This window comes from Rhinolophus sinicus, linkage group LG01 (genome assembly GCF_036562045.2).
Source record: "Rhinolophus sinicus isolate RSC01 linkage group LG01, ASM3656204v1, whole genome shotgun sequence".
Taxonomy (NCBI): domain Eukaryota; kingdom Metazoa; phylum Chordata; class Mammalia; order Chiroptera; family Rhinolophidae; genus Rhinolophus; species Rhinolophus sinicus.
In genome coordinates, this window is record NC_133751.1 from 45,671,591 (window position 1) to 45,689,360 (window position 17,770).

The 17,770-nt window shown below is 39.5% G+C and overlaps 1 long non-coding RNA gene and 1 pseudogene across 5 annotated transcripts in view; one reads left to right on the forward strand and one right to left on the reverse strand.

Moving 5' to 3' along the window:
- The window catches only part of LOC109450257 (uncharacterized), a 641,742-nt gene that overhangs the window by 146,138 nt on the left and 477,834 nt on the right, over positions 1-17,770 (forward strand). The gene's annotated exons all lie outside the window — the stretch shown is intronic.
- On the reverse strand, positions 10,799-11,493 carry LOC109450248 (AP-3 complex subunit sigma-1; annotated as a pseudogene).

The window sequence follows — 17,770 nt, forward strand, 5'->3', positions numbered from 1 at the left end:
TGACCACAATCTGAGGCTGATGGAGAAGCCCAGTGGAAAAGAGCTTTTGAGAGATGTAATTAATAATATCGGTTATGCAGAATTTTTTCTCATGGTATTCATTTCATTCCCTTTTACATAAATTAACATAGTTGTTAAATTGAAGTTGTTGCTTTTTTTTTTCTTTTTTTTTTTTTTTGGTTCGTAAAAAAAAAAAAAAAAGTTACTTATTTTAGGAAGTCATTGTTGTTTTATAGCTAATCCAAAGTAGTACCTGGGCAGTGATGCTTTGTCTTTTGCTTACTAGTTTCATATCTAGACAATCTTGTAAGCATTTTGCAAAATTTCTCTTCTATGTTATTTTTAAGTGCTTTTGGTAATAGCTAAAGGTACTTTGTCTTGGTGTAGCTGTAAAGAATCTCTCTACAGGCATGTTAAGGAGTAGATAATCAGCCCTGAAAATCAGTTAAGGTTCCTGCTTGCTCAGTTTATCAAGGGTTAAGTTTCCAAAGCTCTTGTTCATGGAGCAATGAATGTTTCTTCTTTCCCTCAACATAAGTATAAATATTTTTCTGTAAGCACCTGCGTTTGGGGAACTAGAAAGCTAGGTAGTTCCCATCTAACCACTGGGGCAAGGGGAACCTTCTGAAATCTTTTGCTTGCAAGCCTGATATTCCTGGATGTAACAATTGATATACTTTACACTTTGCTAAGCCAAAACAATAACAAAGACAAACAAACAAAATATCACTCCTGGAAAGTTTAGAAATCTAAACCTTTGTGGTGTCTTCAAAAGTTATCAGAGGAAAGGAAAAAGAGCCACTTTTGTAAAGACTCCAAAGCATCTGAGGTTAACTTTAAAGTGTTTTCCTTTTTATAAAATTAAAACTTCCTTGGTTTTTGTGTCAGAAACTAGGTGCTACCTTTCCATTAAAGTGTTGGTATTGAGGTTTCAGTGCTTTCACAGACTAGAAATATAACCAAAACGTGGAAATGAGGCTCGTGCAGCCCCAATCCTTCTGCCAATAGAAGGTATTATCTGAAAATTGTTCTTTTATAATCTTCAGCAGGATCAAGTAAATGTTCCCATGCTTTTTTGTACCGGCAAGCTATAGACTGCTTGGCTAATCAGTTGTGTTAAGAGGCCGCATTCTCTAGGGTTCATAATACAGGGAAGTGGGTGGTCTGGTTTTAATTCCGGTTTTGTATCGATGGCGGCGCTGGGCTGATCCCTGGAATCTTTGAGCCGCCCTCAGGTGTCCAATGGGAAAGGTATTTGCTCCTTGCGTGTTTCTTTCCTTCCCTCCTGTGGGCTGGGCAGAAATTTTGACATGAATATGATGATTGGTCCTGGTCAGCTTAGTCGTTGGTAACATAATGACAAAGGAGACAAGACCAAGTCTCCACAGACACTGCTTCACTGCTAATCCCACACGGGAACCAGCTGCTGGATAAAAGAGTCAAGGCAAGAGAGTATAGGGCAGGTTTTGATCAATGCCAAGGTCATTCCAAAAGTTGGTCAGACAACTCCATGAAATAGTAAGCATGGCAGCAGCATCTGAAGTAGAAGAAAATGCACCAACTCCCATCATGTTCTAAAATTCAGCATGGGGAAACTGGGAGCATGTAAGACAGACAACTCTATGTAACAGCATTTTTAACAAGGGCTTCAATGCAGGTTGTCATATAGCACCATAGGTATAAATAATGACTAAACAATTAGGAAGAGAGAACATATAAACTCAGGGAAAAAACAACAACACACATATGAAGGCCATATATTTCAAAGGTTTTTTTTTGGTCACTTTTTTGTTTGTTTGTTTGTTTGTTTGAGTAACAGACTTGACTCAGGGTTTTCATCAGCTAAAACAAAAACGGGAGAGCATTTGAATCTTTCTCCCTGGCATATGTTGTCAGTTTGGCTCAAATAAACTCTTATATTAGGTTAGTGCAAAAATAATTTAGGTTTTTGCAACTATTTTAACCTTTTAAACCGCAATTACTTTTGCACCAACCTAATACAAATTCTCCAAAACAATAAAATGAAACAAAAATTTGGGGAAATGTCACCATCAAAGGAGTCACTTCCATCTAGTGAGCATTTTACACATATTAGACCTAATCTTCACAACAACCCCCAAACCTTTTATCATTACTCACATTTGACAGTGGAAGAAATGTGTGACCGGAGAGATTCAGTAACCAGCCTCTGGGTAACCGGGTAGCATGTGCCTGTGTGGATTAAATCCAGGTCTCTCTGACTCATAGCCTGGGCCTTCCTTGGGTAACATGTCAGCTGTCTCAGCAGTCTCCTGCACATGTGTAACCTCTTTCTGTTCTTGTCCAAGCCCAACCTACACTATAGACCTCAGCTCTTCAGTGAGGTTCTCTAATAGAATCCACTTTCACCAAGGAGTGAGTGAGCAATGTCGATTTCACTGAGGGAGAACTGGTGTGTGTGCGTGCGTGTGGCATTTCCCACAACAAGCCACTTGAACATCCCTACTGAATATTTTGGTCTGTAAAGTGCCTTCTTAGTTTTCCAGTACTGGAGAACCCTCTCTTTGACCTTTCCCTCATGCTCCACCCAGCTTCCCTCGCTGTTTTCTTCTATTCCTGGGTCCCCCCTTTTCTCTCAATCTTTAAATTCCTCATACCTCTATTATGAAAGGAGCAATGTAGTTTTGGCTCAGCTCCTAAAACTGAACTCGCATATCTAAACCCAGTGCCAAGCTTAACACACTTCCCAAAGTCTTCTGGTAACGATTCTTGCCACACTTAGTAGTGAGGATTATGTAGCAATTGAAAAAAATCCCACTATACATTTTCCACTGGGGAAAACCATACCAGTCTCTGAGCTTCTCAGGCACTTAGTTCTGAAAGATTATTCTTCAGTGGGACTTCATGCAGTATACAGAAGACAGCGTCTCCATCAATAGGCATCATAGGGGATTTTGTTCTGCTTTCACCTGTAGCTACCCCTGCTCATGAATCTAGGATGCTATAGCAAAACTTAGAACATGGTAGTTTGTGTGGGGCTTTGAACAGAAAGTTAAGAATGGAGGGAAAGGTGAAGTTAAGGCTGAGAAAAATAATAAAGGAGGGAGAATCAATTTATGTAGTAATTTAATGCTAGAAGTGAATTTGAGTCTCCTTTTTCAGTTTTGTCCCATAAATCCCATTGTACACTGCAATATGAAACTCTATTCTTAATTTACATATTAAATGAGCAGTGTCAAGTGTACCTAAATGATAATAGAATGCTAATACATAGAAAGAGGCCACAGACACTGATAAATGAAAACCAAGTCTTCAGCTTTAGTATCACAAAGGTTTAGACTTGTGGTAATGCGTTGAATCATGTGATTAGGCATTAGGGCTTTTTCAGTTCAGCTTCTATGTGCTTTTTTAGAAAATTTGAAGAGAGAAGTGCAGGAATCAACTGTAATGTCCCAACATGTATAATTTGTTTGGAGTTTGGGACATGGAGTGAAAATTGAGAAACATTCTACAAAACCTTTTGAAACCCCAGGTTTAGAAAGCTTTCAGTGAGCCATTTTCCTGCACACCAGTATATTTTCTGCATAGGTTTTCTTTTAAGTTACTGGGGTCTTTTCTTCTGCGTTTTGGCTTAAACAGTTGATATTTTGAGGCTCTTGGAGCCTTGAACTTGATTGTCAGCCAGACTAGCTCTTTAGGAAAGGATGTCCAATCTGGTAGCCATCTAAAATGGCCTATATTGTCATAGCTCTAATGAGTATGTCCTTCAAGAGCAAATTGGAGGCTAAAAATAAATGTCTTTGATGTTCACAGACTCCTTATAAAGTGCTCCAAAACCAATATGAAAGATTGTAATTTTTCTCCCACTAGGAGAGTTACAAGAACAGATTTAATAACATGCAATTTCTTTCATTGGAAGGGCAAGCTCTCTTAACAAATATATGTTAGATCATTGGGGGTGAAAAGACATGGGTCATAGTGACAAAAAATGTGCTGCCAAAAATTACCCCATAGCTATTTTCTATTTCCTTTATAAACTGAAGGAAGGGCAAAGTATTTCATCTAGTAGAGTAGTTTTGCATCCTAACAGTTCAAAGGTAGGAGCCAGCAGGACACAATGAAATGAAGATGTGAGCACAAGGAAAATTAAGACTCTCCCTCCAGCTTCTACTGTTTGGAAAATTTGAATTCGGCTATAACTCATTCACGAGTTCAGGGTTTCTCTTGCCTGTTAGAGAAGCCAGATCTGGAAATAAGGCCATTTAAGCAAATAGCAGTCCTCTCTTCTCAACCTTGCTTGGATGACTTCCCTAAAGCAATTTGGAAAATATTTCTTTTTTGGACGCTAGGCATAGCCAAGGAGATAGTCACCTGTATTTCCTCATAGAAAATTCCAAAATGGACAAGTTACTTCTCTAGCCTCCAGAAAAAAGAAAATACCCAGCTGCCCACAGGGATAGCACAGTTCATGATCAATACAGTGGAAATAAGAAAATAAAAATGAAAAATGGAGGTGTTAGAAGTATGAATGGAAGATAGAGGACAGAGGATGGAGAGGAAAGGAAAATTCCAGAAGATCAGAAAGGTTTAAAGATTTTATAACCTAAAGTCACACAATTTTAGAGCTGCACTCTGCCTTAGAGAGCTTCTAGCACTGGGAGATCAGCTGGAATGGTGAGTAATAGGAGGGGAAGGGCGATCCTACCCCCAACCCCAGGTGGGGCAACAGAATCTCCAGGTTGCTGTATATTGTTTCAAAAAGCCCACAAACACATTTACTATTATAATATAATCTTACATTTGGAAAGTTCAACAGATACTATTGTTTTAATCATTTAAACCTCAGAAATGAATGCTCATCTTGGTCTGATGTCTTATGGAAATCATCATCTTGGTCTGATGTCTGATGGAAATGTGCAGGGGTCAGTCATTCTCAGCCTGCAAAAACCTCTGGGTGAAGGGTGGGCAGCTATGTCAGAATGTACTGGTACTGGGGGGAGCATAAGATTTTACATATTTATTAAAAAGAGGGCATAGGATAAAATAGGTTAAGAAACATTGATCTAGACCAAGAAGAGCAGATATTCTTTATTCAAAAAATATTTGTTGAGCTCTCTACTGGGTTTGACACTCAGGTGAGTATGTCTAGTACAGAACTGAATGTGTAAATATGGAGCTCAGGTGAGTTCTGGGCTCCATACAGAAACTTGGACCATCTTTCACTAGAAATGTCAAGTTAAGGAACAAGAAGGACACACTCTATTTAACAACAAAGAGATTGTGATTGACTTTGTGAGAGAATTTGGGGTAGAGGGATTACGCAGAAGCCAGATTGCGGTGGGCTAAGAAGAGAGTGGCAGGTATGAGAGAGGAGACTGTATCCATGGACAATCCCTTTAGGCAGCTTCACTGGGAAACGGAAAAAAGGGCTGGGTCAGAGCTGGAGTGAAACTTGGGAATTAAGGGAGAGTGTGCTTTAGATGAGAGATAATTGAATTGCAAAGTATTTCAATACCTATGAAACACATAAATAACTACTAATTCACTGAATGTTCTTAGAAAATGTATTATGAGGTAGAATCTGAGATGAAGAATGCATAGTTACTGCTCTCAGGGAGTTTGTAAAACTAGATCACTCAGTAAGCCCAATCATTAATAACAATAATAGGCTGGAAACAGTATAGCTCATCAAAGTAGTATAAACAGTGCTATGTGGATTAAAATATTGAAGATCAAAAGTTATTCATCCATGTGGGACCAGAAAAGGTATTATGGAGAAATCAGACCTTGAAAGAATGAAGACTGCAACAGAAGGAGTTTGGGAACCAAAGCACAAAGAATATGAAATGCCATGTTGGGTTTTGGGTTATTATACAAGAGTCTTAAAGATCATACAGGACACATTGGACTTCTGTTGTGGGGGCTTTGAATTCCAAGTTCATACATTTGGCTCAATTCTGTGAGTAATTGGAAGGTTTTTGAATAAGATAAGATCATGATCCAGAGGTCTACATTAGGAAAATGAACTTGGCGACTATACCTGGAAATGTTTGGAGCAGACTGAAAGTGAGGAACCTGGTTAGGAAACTTGTGAAATAAACTAGGTAAGTGGGAACCAGAGGCTCAATCAAGGTAGTGACAGTAGGCATGGAGTAAAAGAGAATTAATTCACTCGTTAATTCACTAGATATTTACGGTAGTTAGTGCATACCCAATGATAAGAGATCCCATAGGAGGGATATGTGTGTGGAGGAAACCACAGCTACTCACCTTATCTTTTGTATCGAGAAAGCAGCCATAGGTAATACATAAACAAATGAGTATAGCTGTGTTCCAATTAAACTTTTGGGCAGTGAAAATATTCTGTGTGACACTATAATGACTGACATATATCATCATACTTTTGTCCAAACACATAGAATGAACAACACCAAGAGTGAACCCTAATGTAAACTATGGATTTTGGGTGATAATGATGTGTCAATGTAGGTTTATCAGTTATAACACAAGTCTCACCCTGGTGAGTGAGGTTGATAATGGGGAAGGCTGTGTTTAATAGACTATGGCAAGACCGATCTGATTAGATGGAGAACTCAAATAGAGGCATGGATGGAAAAAGCCTGGTGATACAATGACAAGTTCCAAGTTTTATAGTTCATTTGATCCTGGGAACAACAGAAGGTGTTGTTGTTGTTGTGTTGTTTTGTTTTGTTCTTAGAACAGGAGACCCACAGAATGAAAATTTTGGTTAGGAACTTGAGTGTAGTAGTTGAGATAAGAGGAGAAAGGGAATAACAGAAAGGCTGTTATCCAGGTGTGAAATGTTAGAAGCCTAGATCAGGGGAGTTAAATAGTGTATGAATAGCAGGAATGGAAAGGAAAGAGATGTTTGAAAGAATCTTTAGGACTTGGTAACTACTTAGATACAGAAAATAACATAAAAGGGAAGGGAGAGTCAAAGATGACTAGGATAAGATTTCATTATGTGTGTTTCACAGAAGCTGGTCCTTCCTGAGAGGAGCTTCTAGAAAGTCTCATAATCAAGTATATTTGCAAAGCATATGTACTCAGTCCTCATTCTGGAGACTCATACATTAGCTTATAGAAGGCTCTAAGAAGTCCTACAGAGAAGAAACCTTTAAAATTGTGTTTAACCCATCTTTCTTCCAACGTAGCTGAACATGTATCTCTTTCTCACATGATAGTGTGGATACACAATACATACCTTGGAAAATGCTGGAGAAAATTGTGATGCCATGGTCAAAAAGTAAGGAATCTTTTTTGAAGAGAACGTAATGAGTTCTGTTGGGGCTCTGTTGAATTTGACAGCCAGGTATCTTAGAGTGGAGACATTCTAGAGCTGGGTGAAGAGGTTAGGGCTGGAGGTGTAGATTGGAGAGTCGCAGTATAGAGGGTTTGATGTTGAGACCTTCTAATAAAAGTTGTTTCCTGGGCCAGAGGGGCATAAATGCTTGTCAGTTCTCCAAGTTAGGGAGTGGGAGATGGTAGAGGAGACAGATAAAGGAAATAAGGGATCAATAGCCAGACAAGTATGAGGAGACTCTGGATAGGGCAGTGCCACAAAAGTAAGGGAGGAAATGATTTCGGGACTCTAGGTGTCAAATGCTGTGGAGTATAAGGAAAATCCACTGCATTTGGCAAGAAAGAGGTTACGGGTTATCTAGCAATCAGTTCATGTTGGTGCTAAGCGTTCGTTCCCCAAAAGGGCATTGAACATCTTTTCCAAGAGAACAATGTGGCTCCTGCTCTTCGGTAGCACAAATTGTCTCCTGAGGAGACAGTTGTCACACTCAAGTGCTGCTGAGCATGGGAGGGGGAGGCTGTTCCTACTTGCCGTGGTAACAGAGGTAGCTCTTAGTGATGTAGTGGGGTTGGAGCCGTGTGTCTGTGGTGGTTCCTGAGTCCGAAGTCTCTGGTCTCCTGGTTGGTGCCTTTTCTTTACTTGCTGGAGCTTCCCCGGGGCCCCGTTGCTCTTCAGAAGAATATAAATCACGATCCCCTCAAAGCGATTAGTGATGGAAGGTTCAACAGGCTGCCTCTTTCTAGGTGTTACTACTTTATAAAAAGTGGACAAAGCCAGAAATAAAATGTCTAAACTTCTGAGAAAGTGGAGTTCTTTTCCTAAACACAAATTCATTTGAAGCTTCTAATGAAAATGTTTAAATGACTGTTTCGCATACTAATATGTGAGAAAGTGGTTAAAATATTATATATATAATACATCCATAATATATAGCATATGTGTATACTCATATATGTATAATGAATATATACTTAGTGCTTTTTGCAAAACATGCATTAAATTATACTCACCAGATGATTGAAAGCCTGTCATCAAAACAGGCAATTCAATATATTCATTATTTAACCATTCTTAATACTTTCAAGGCATAACATATGGGAACAAAATAATTAATAGGATATTTATAGTTAATTATTAGAAAACTGTGATGAGAACAGAGAAAGAAATGAAATGAATAGCCTAAATTTAATATAGAGATCTCATTTTACACTATCAATAATATTAATATTAAGCTTTGAAAATTGAAATGTATTCCAAAAAATAAGCCATATTGGTTTTCACAAATAACTGTACTATGTTACGTTGGCTTCAGGTAAGGTTAGTAGTTTCATGGGGTGACCCAGAACAAGAAGACTTGCAGCGAGGTGACAGTCACATATCTCAGAAATGAGAATAGCAGTAATAATTGTCATTTATCAGTACCTACTATGTGCCAGGCAATTTGTAAATTATACTTTATATACCACCTCATTTACAACAACCAGGAGGTGAATATCATTATCCTAGATTTATAGGTGATGAAACCAAGGCTCAGAGAGGACAGGAAACTTGCCCAACATCGTAGAGCTGGGATTTGAATTTAATCTGTGCAAAGCCGTGTTCTTTCCACCTCTCCACCTGTGAAGTCCTGGTACTGCGATGAAATGTCTTCTAAGTTGGTGTCACCATCTTCCCAAAATGACAAAGGATGTGGTAGACTGTCAAAAACTAGTGACAAAAGTACATTGAGCAATCCAGGTATTAGTGAAGAGCTCCAACACATTCCTTCATCACTTTATACTCAGGTGTTGAATTGTGGAACCTTTCAAAAATCCTTGAAGACAGTCGTAAAATTGAACAGGAATAAAGCCAGAATAGGTGAGTATGTGCTCACAGTGGGGAAGGAAATTGCCTGTCAACTTTATTCATGCTGGAGGTAGATGGTGAGTGTATTGTAAACACCAGATGAAATTACACACCATCATGGGAAGCAGTGGACAGGAATCTTGGCCAACCGTGTCCTATGTTTTAAGCTATTTTAACTTACAGAAAAGAAAAGTCTTGCAAGGTCATCATTCAATTTTCTTTTGTTTTGAAATGATTTTACCCAGGGTCAGTTGAACTCCACACCTTTGCATTTCAGGGAAATGTGACCCTCCCTTCTCTCTGCCCAGAGCATGCCCTCCCATTCCCTCATCCCGTACCTCTGCTCACCTCGTAAAGAGATCCACTTTTCTTGCCTGAACTTGCTTGTCCTTTTGTCTTCACATTTGCTTTCCCTCCTCCTACCTTTGGATTGTCATTATTGCACCCTCCTGCTTCCATTTTGTTTTGCCCTTCATAGGAGGGGGGTGCATTTTCTAGGCAAACACCTTCAGTAAAACAGTAAAAGTTTGCTCTTGGCTCTCACAATTTTTGTTGTAATCTTGTAAAACATCACACCGCAATTCTGTTTGTTCTTTTAACTTTAGCCCAAGACATTTTGCAGGTGTCTCTCAAAACTTTTTAATTTTTATTCCTTTTACTTCAGGTGCTCATTTAAGACATTAGTGTCCAACTCTCCAGAATGGACATTAGTGGACATTAGTGTCCAAGTCTTCATTCTTCTTTATTCCCTCATGCTACCTTCTTTTTCTTTCTTATTTCTTTTCTCTCTTACCTCTTGTTTGTATCTTCCTATCCCTGTTTTATTTTCCTCTAGAACTCTGGGCAGAATAAACTGCTCTCTATGGTAGTCTTTTCCCATAACTTTTCTCTGAAACTCTCCTTTATCTTCTACCCTTAGTTCCCTTTTATTAAATACCTCCCCCCAAATCCATTAACTTTTCTTCATTCTTCAGCTATAAACCTTCCCTTCAATCTATTCCAAGCCCATCAGATGTTTGAATCACTTCCTCACCTCTGGCTTTCTTCTTGACCTTCTCCAACTAGTTTCTCACTATCCACTACACTGAAATTGTACTTACCAAAGAAGTTCTAATGACTTCTTCCTGGACAAATTGAATGTTCTTTCATCTCTGATCCTCATCTCTCCTGGCAATAACTCGTCTGAAGGCTGGTACATCATCTTTGAAATACTCTTCAACTAAGGTGGGCTTTTTTTTTTTCCAGAAGTTCAGTTACCTTGCAGTTTATTTAAACTAAGAGAAAAAGGTCATAAAGTTTTCATGCAATACATACTCGGTTCTTTAAATACCAATCGTGATCAATAACAGAAAGAATTAAGGAATGCTGCACCTGTAACCCATGCAAAACAGCAGCATTATGAGTTGTACATAATTTAAACACATGTCTCACTTTTCGAAATACTGTTGTAATCAGTACATAGAGAGGCATACCTTAGTGGGCATAGGAATGCAATTTAGAAAAAAAAGAAAAACAAAATCACACCGGAACTACTCAATTTCTTCAAAATCACTGAGCAAGAAAAACAACATTGAACCACCATACTGATTTTATACAACTTCTATACAGTAACTTGACTTAAATCCTAGAGCAAAAATTAAGATTCTCCTCCTCTATTTTTGGTAAACAACTGCATGGTAAACTTAGATGACTTTTCCCCCTGGATTTTACCTGGGAGCAGCCTTTAAAATTTTTTATTTAAAAGACGGCAGGTTTGGCACTTTTATACTGATGTCATCAATGTTAATATTTCTTGGGATCTCAGGAAGATTCATATTCTTTACAGCTGATAAACAGCTCAGGCTGGAGCTCCTGGCTCAGCCAGCCTCAGATTTCTCCAGTTTATTTCTCTTGTTCGTATTTCTCCAGTGCATTATTTTGTGCATCAATTTGTGTAACAATCTCATTCATGTTGGTCTCCAATACCATTCCCCTCATCACCATTTCTGCAGGAATAGTGTGAACCTTGTCTACATGGAAAATTAAATCCAGTTCACAGACATTTTCAAAGCACTTGTCTAATGTTTCCACAAATACTTGAATTAGATCTAAAATGCCAAGTTCATTTTCTGAAGAATCCACACAAAAGACAAAACATAACATTGCATAATATCTATAAATCAGTTTGTTGTCAGATCCTCCAATTCATAATCCTCCTTCTAGGAAATTACGTTTCCATCTCTCTTAGGTACCAAATGGAATGTCTCCCTTATGATTTGCTGTTGTGTATCTTCACTGTAAGGCTGGTAGAACTTGGAGGGCTGCGGCTTCCCATGGCTGTTGAAGATAAGGGTAGCCTTGATCATGACTGAGCCGGGCTGACCCGGTGGGCGCTGGGGGCCAGGGAGGGGGGCAGGCACGCTAGCCTTGCCTCGGGATCTCACCGGAGATCCTTCCCACCCGCCCCCTTTCGCACCATTTTTTTTTTTTGAACAGAATATCTTCTAGACTGTGCATCATTTTGTTTATTTGACTTATGCAAGTCAGAGATAGCTTGCTGTTTGCATTTCTAATAGCTGTCTTTAAAAGTATCTTTTATTTTTAATTTATTGGGGTGACAATTGTTAGTAAAATTACATAGATTTCAGGTGTACAATTCTGTATTACATCATCTATAAATCCCATTGTGTGTTCACCACCCAGAGTCAGTTCTCCTTCCATCACCATGTATTTTATCCCCCTTACCCTCATCTCCCACTCCCCACCCCCCTTACCCTCTGGTAACCACTAAACTATTGTCTATGTCTATGAGTTTCTGTTTCTCATTTGTTTGTCTTGTTCTTTTGTTGTTTTTGGTTTATATACCACATATCAGTGAAATCACATGATTCTCTGCTTTAAAAGTATCTTGACCTCATAGTGGGCTTTGAATGCTCAGTAAAAGGCCTTCTGAATTTGGGTGGGGTCCTCATCCCTGCAGGACAGACTTCTGAGACAGTATTACACCCACCCACACACATTGAATTCCCCTAAATCTGATTGGCACGTTATCACCACAGTCAGTAAATCTAAATAAATCACTCTTTTGGAAATAATTCCTTTGGTCATTTTGGTTTTTGTAAATAAACTTCAAAGCTACCCAAGCTCAAATTCAGTTGAAAATTAGAACTTTAAATATTTCTGATTTTATTTCTGAGTTTTGAAAGAATAAAAACTCCCTTCCCCAATTATAATTAATGATGAAAATTACCTTATCCTTTATTTGGCTCCATAAATGTATTTTGTCTTTTGTAACTAATTTTGTTCTTGACAAATTTTAATCATTATTATGTACAACCCGCGTGAAAAGTTCCCGTGATAAGGGAAACAATGATTTATAAAGGATTAAGGTTGTGGCTCTGTAACAAAAGCCTTAGAATTCCAAGTTCAGGCTGCTCTGTCTATTTTTCCCTGCTAAGTGCAAGGGGGTGTAGCCTTAGACTTCTCTGATTCCTTCATGCGAGCTTATGTCACTCCTATTAACATTATTTAAATATAGCTTTCTTAATTCCTGAGCATGGTGCTGAAAATAGTGTTTTGACTAGAAAAACGAAGAAGACAAAGATTCCAATGACAAAGGCAAGATATGCACTGACTGATTTATGCCACTTTAATAACATAATTACTTGATGAGCACTTACATGATTTAGTTACTGATCTTCCACCTTTCAGAACTGGGGAATCAGTTGCTGATGTATTGCACCCAGGGACTGTCAAAAATTTTGAGCAGTGGCATATTCTGTGGTATTTTAAGAGGCATATTCCTCAGTTGTATCATTAAGTAGCTCATCATATAAAATAGGGAAGTTTAGTGAAAATATTTCATAGCAGAACAAGACTATTTTCTGAATTGGTACTCTCCTTAATTTCTCCAGGCTGGAGACATTTTAAAGTAGGGAAGAGAATAACGTGCAGTCTTTTTTTCTTCTGATTTATGAATAACTGGGAAAAATTCAAAAGTGTGGTCTATTCAACATTCTACCAGGATTATGCCACGGGCAACATTCTCCAGAATATCAAGTCTCGGTACTGCCTCTGCGTTGAACTTAGACTCACCCCAAAGAAGTATGTCTTCCATGGACTTGAAGAGGAAATAGTGCTGATGCTTCCTAGCAGTAAATATACTAGTTAGTCTACCCACAGTGAAATGCTGTGCCCAGTGTGACCCTGTCCAACTTCTCTTACATAGATGAAGTCAGGGTAAAATGATCACGAATGGCAGTCTTTAAGGAGGTAAATGTCAACATCCATTTATTAATCAACTTGTTTATATGGAGCATAGTTTTGATGCAGATACTCTTCCAGGTGCTGGGGTGAGTACTAAATTGTCCTTAACTCATTAGGGGTAGGAGTAATTAAAATTATAGGTAATTCCTGATTTTATAGGCAATTACAATATAGTAGGGTAAGTGTCACAGTAGTTTTAAGACCAGGATGCAATAGGAACACACAGGAAGCCACCTCTGGAGGTGCATGGGGATGCTTCAGGGAAGAAATAGGGGTCAAGCTGATATTCGAATAATGAACAGTGTTGGGAAGGTGAAAAAATGGCAGGACTGGTAGAATATTCCAGGAAGTAGGAAGAGCATGTGTAAAGTTCCAAAGGTGAGAAAGTGTGACTCACTCAGGGAATGTTATGCAGGGAGAGGAGATGGAGAGAAAAGTAAAGTCCAAATCATAACCCATTTGTATGTCCCGCTAAGGAGCGAGTGCAGTATTTATTCTAAACACAATAGGGAGCTATGGAAGTATTCTGAACAGAGGAGTGACATAGGCATATTAGTGTTTTAGAAAGATCACCTTAGTAATAAAATGATGGTCAGGTGAAGTGGGAGCCGGGTTGGAAACGGAAAATAAAGTCTGGTCAGAAGGCTTTACAGTCATCTAGGAAAGAGATGATTGTACCTGAGATAAAGAAAGTGGATAGATTTGGGCGAAATATAGGAGATAGAATTGATAGACTATGGTGATTGGATATTGGGAATGAGAGAGAGAGAAAACAGGAGAAGGACTTGAGTCTATTCCAGGCAATATGAAGAAAGGATGATGTTATTTAGTGAGAGAGCACAGGGAAGGAAGGTTTGGGCGTAGAGAGTAGAGTTCAACTTTGGATATATTGACTTGAATGAGTATGTAAAAGAGGGTTGGGCAATTCTACACTTGTTTTAGGAGTTGTAAGAGGAAGTTTTTCATGGACCAATTATGGAAATAATATCAAGAAATCTCAGCATTAATTTTGTATTTTAGAAGTATTTCCCAAAGAAAAGCTGATTACTCACAAAAATAGAGTTGAAGCTTGGACACGGACTTGGTCTTAGCACTTCTCTCAAGGTTGGAAACGAGGGATACGTGTGTGAGCAGACTCAGCTGATAATGGAATTCCATGGTTATGAATTACCAATGGGTCACCTGATCCATCTCCTTGAAGGAACAGGCAGGTTGGGTACTTTGGACCACAGCCAGGCTAAGGGAATGTCTTTTCTTAGAGCAGTAGTCAGAAATATAATCAAGGTAAAAATTGAAGTGGAAATGTAATCAAAGTAAAAATTGAAGTTAGGAGTGTGTTGTTGGGGGTGGGGAGAGAGGTGATCTAGAGAAGAAAGTCTGATGTGTCACAAAATGAAAGGAGTAAAGCAAGTAATATGAGCTGGATCACCAAGCAAGACAGGGAAACTCAGAGGCCTAGTGCAGAGAGTGATGGGTTGGGTTTGTAAGCACATGAGCTGCTGTGGGCCTGTCCCAGAGGCTGAAGCTGCTTTTTGGACATTCTCAGGGACTTAGTGCTGGCTGTATTCATGAGCTCAGCAATAAGGCAGATACATACCCATGTTTCCATACTTGGGTCCTCCTTTCCTGTAGGCTTGGAACCTCTTCAGTTTTGGAAGTAGTTTCAGTGTTAGAGTTTCAGCTCTGAATGCTGCTCCAGTGGATGAATTACTTGCTTGGGATATTGAGATAGGGAAGGATGACTGGAATGGGGCACCTATAGAATGTGTAGGAAAAGCTGGTGGCCAAACCAACTCCAAGGAGGAATGCAGATGTGGATCTCCTAGGAAATTTGTAGGGTTGTGGGAATCCTTTAAAGAGAGGGTGAAAATAGGGGGTTAGTATGGATAATAGGTGATAGTTAACAGCAGCTTCTTAGTGGGCCCCTATGTGCAGTTCCAAGGAGGGGGTCTCTTGCATCACTGGCCTTAGCAGGGGAGCTCATTAGCCTCTCCCCCTGGTTAGTTAGGAAACTGAGCTTTAGGGATGGGGCTTTGTAATTGTTGATTTTATGTGTCAACTTTACTGGGACAGATGGTGCTCAGATTAAACATTATTTCTGCATGTGTCTTTGGTCATATTTCTGGATGAGATTAACATTTGAATCGATGGACTAGGAAAAGCAGATTGCCCTCCCCAAGTGGGTGGGTATTGTCCAAGCCATTGAGGGCCTGAATAAAACAGAAAGATGGAAGAAAGGGGACTTCACTCTGCCTGACTGCCTGAGCTCAGACATTGGTCTCCTCCTGCTCTTAACTGGGACTTACATGAACCCACCGGTTCTCAGAACTACACCAGTGGATTTCCTGGGTCTCCAGTTAGCAGATCATGGGACTTCTCAGCCTCCATAATCATCTGAGCTAACTCTTTATAATAAATTTCACACACACACACACACACACACACACACACACACACACACCTTATTCGTTCTGTTTCTCTGGAAAACCCTATATAGGCTTAGAATGAAAAACTCACCTTTGTCTCTCATTATAGTCTGACTTGGACACGGAAGCAGGTGCCCATTACCAGCAAAGGGACACATGATACCTCTGCTGATATGAAAGAGATACATTGCTGTGGGTACAAAAGGCAAGTCCCAATCCATGAATGTGGAGTCTTGTGAACTGAGATCATGTTGAGTGGCCAGACCATTAAAACACAAGCAGATCTGGTTTTCGGCCCATATGTCAGTTGACTAGACACCAGTGAAAGGCAGGTTTGGGTGACCATCTACTGCATTCTTATTTCTCCTTGCTACCCTGGCCCAAGATATGTATAGTTGAGAAGAGATGTGGGAAACACCCAGGTCTGCTTCCAATACTACACACAGGTTGCTGCATTCAGATAGGTCAGAGGGGCACATCACTCTGCTGAGTCATTGTGCGGAATCTCCCTTGCTGGAATTGAGCCCATCGTTCTAAGTCAGCTAACTCTGTTGGCTGTGAAATCCAATGATGTACTGTCCCTATTGAAGTGTGTAAATCATGGCTTCGGATACATTTTGGTTTATGTCAAACACCTATTTTCAGGCTGTAAGAAAACCAGGGGATTTCCTGTGCAGAGGAAAAAAGATTCACACATTCTGCCATTCCATTGAGCATTCCTCAAGGAATGCCTCTTGCTTGAATTTCCAGGGAACTATTAGTTCTTCATTTCTCTAAAAAGTGGCACCTGCAGCAAGAAGCAACACCCTGGTGGAATCCCCTCCAAGAAACTTAGGAGGAAGGACTGTTGGTAACATTCACAGGGGTCTGGCCAGGAACATGTGTGAGCATGAGTTCTACCCCCTTGCAGCTGACCTCAGTTAGTACAGCCCATTCCTTTTCCACTGACAGTCACTTCCTTGAACCAATGTCCTGACCACCTCAGCAGAATGGCTTGGGGTATTCCCTCTAAAGGGTCCTATGGGACACTCCTTCAGCGTAAGATGGTTTTGATCACTTTTAGGCAGAAATCCTAAAAGACACTTACTGGACTTTACTTCCTCTCTAGGAACTGTTGGTTTGGCTTTCGTGAGAATCTACTTGGGAGACAAATCTGGATTTGCTGTTAGCAGATGACTGTAGTCTCTTGTCCTAGTGATTTGGGAGCTTTGACAGAAGGCAGGGGTGATTAATGATGGCATGGATAGCCTAGATATAAATTGGATGGTGTCCATGCACATACAACAGGCAAAATAGATTTTTGGTTCATATTTAAAAAAAACAAAACAAAACAAAACCCCTCATATGCAAGGTCAATATGCTTATTCTGAAAAAGTTCCAAAGAGACAAAATCCCATCAAACCATTATTCATCCGTATCAGGGTCTAACAGCTTTTAAATATCCTCAGATGTTTTTCATTACAGAGACAGGGAGCCATGTTTAGAACATGGAATTAATTAGGATTACAAGGAATGATAAAAATTAAACTTTATTAGTTTCAAACTGTTCTGAAAGATGGAAAAGGAGGTCTAAGCAGGAGGAGCTTGCAGGCTCTTATCCTCTCATCAACTAGATGTAGTGGCTCTGCTTTCTGCTGAACTCTCAGGTAAAATTCCTTTGTACAGTGCATTTCTTGGCTGAAAAACAAGAGTCTAAAAACCATTGGTATAATTTATTTTCTTATTTATAGATGTACAAACTGGTCCTCAGAGCAGTAAAGTGACCGGCTCAAGAACCCATAGGCGTTGGATCAAGGCAGAATTTTGGCCTCCTTACACCAGTGTGGTTCCCCTAGTTGTCTCCTAAATTCTCAGTGTGGTTCCAGGGATAACAATGGCCTGAGTGATTTAGTCTCAAAGGGTGTATTAGAGATACTCTAGTTCCGTGTGAATTTATTAGGGATTATGAAGA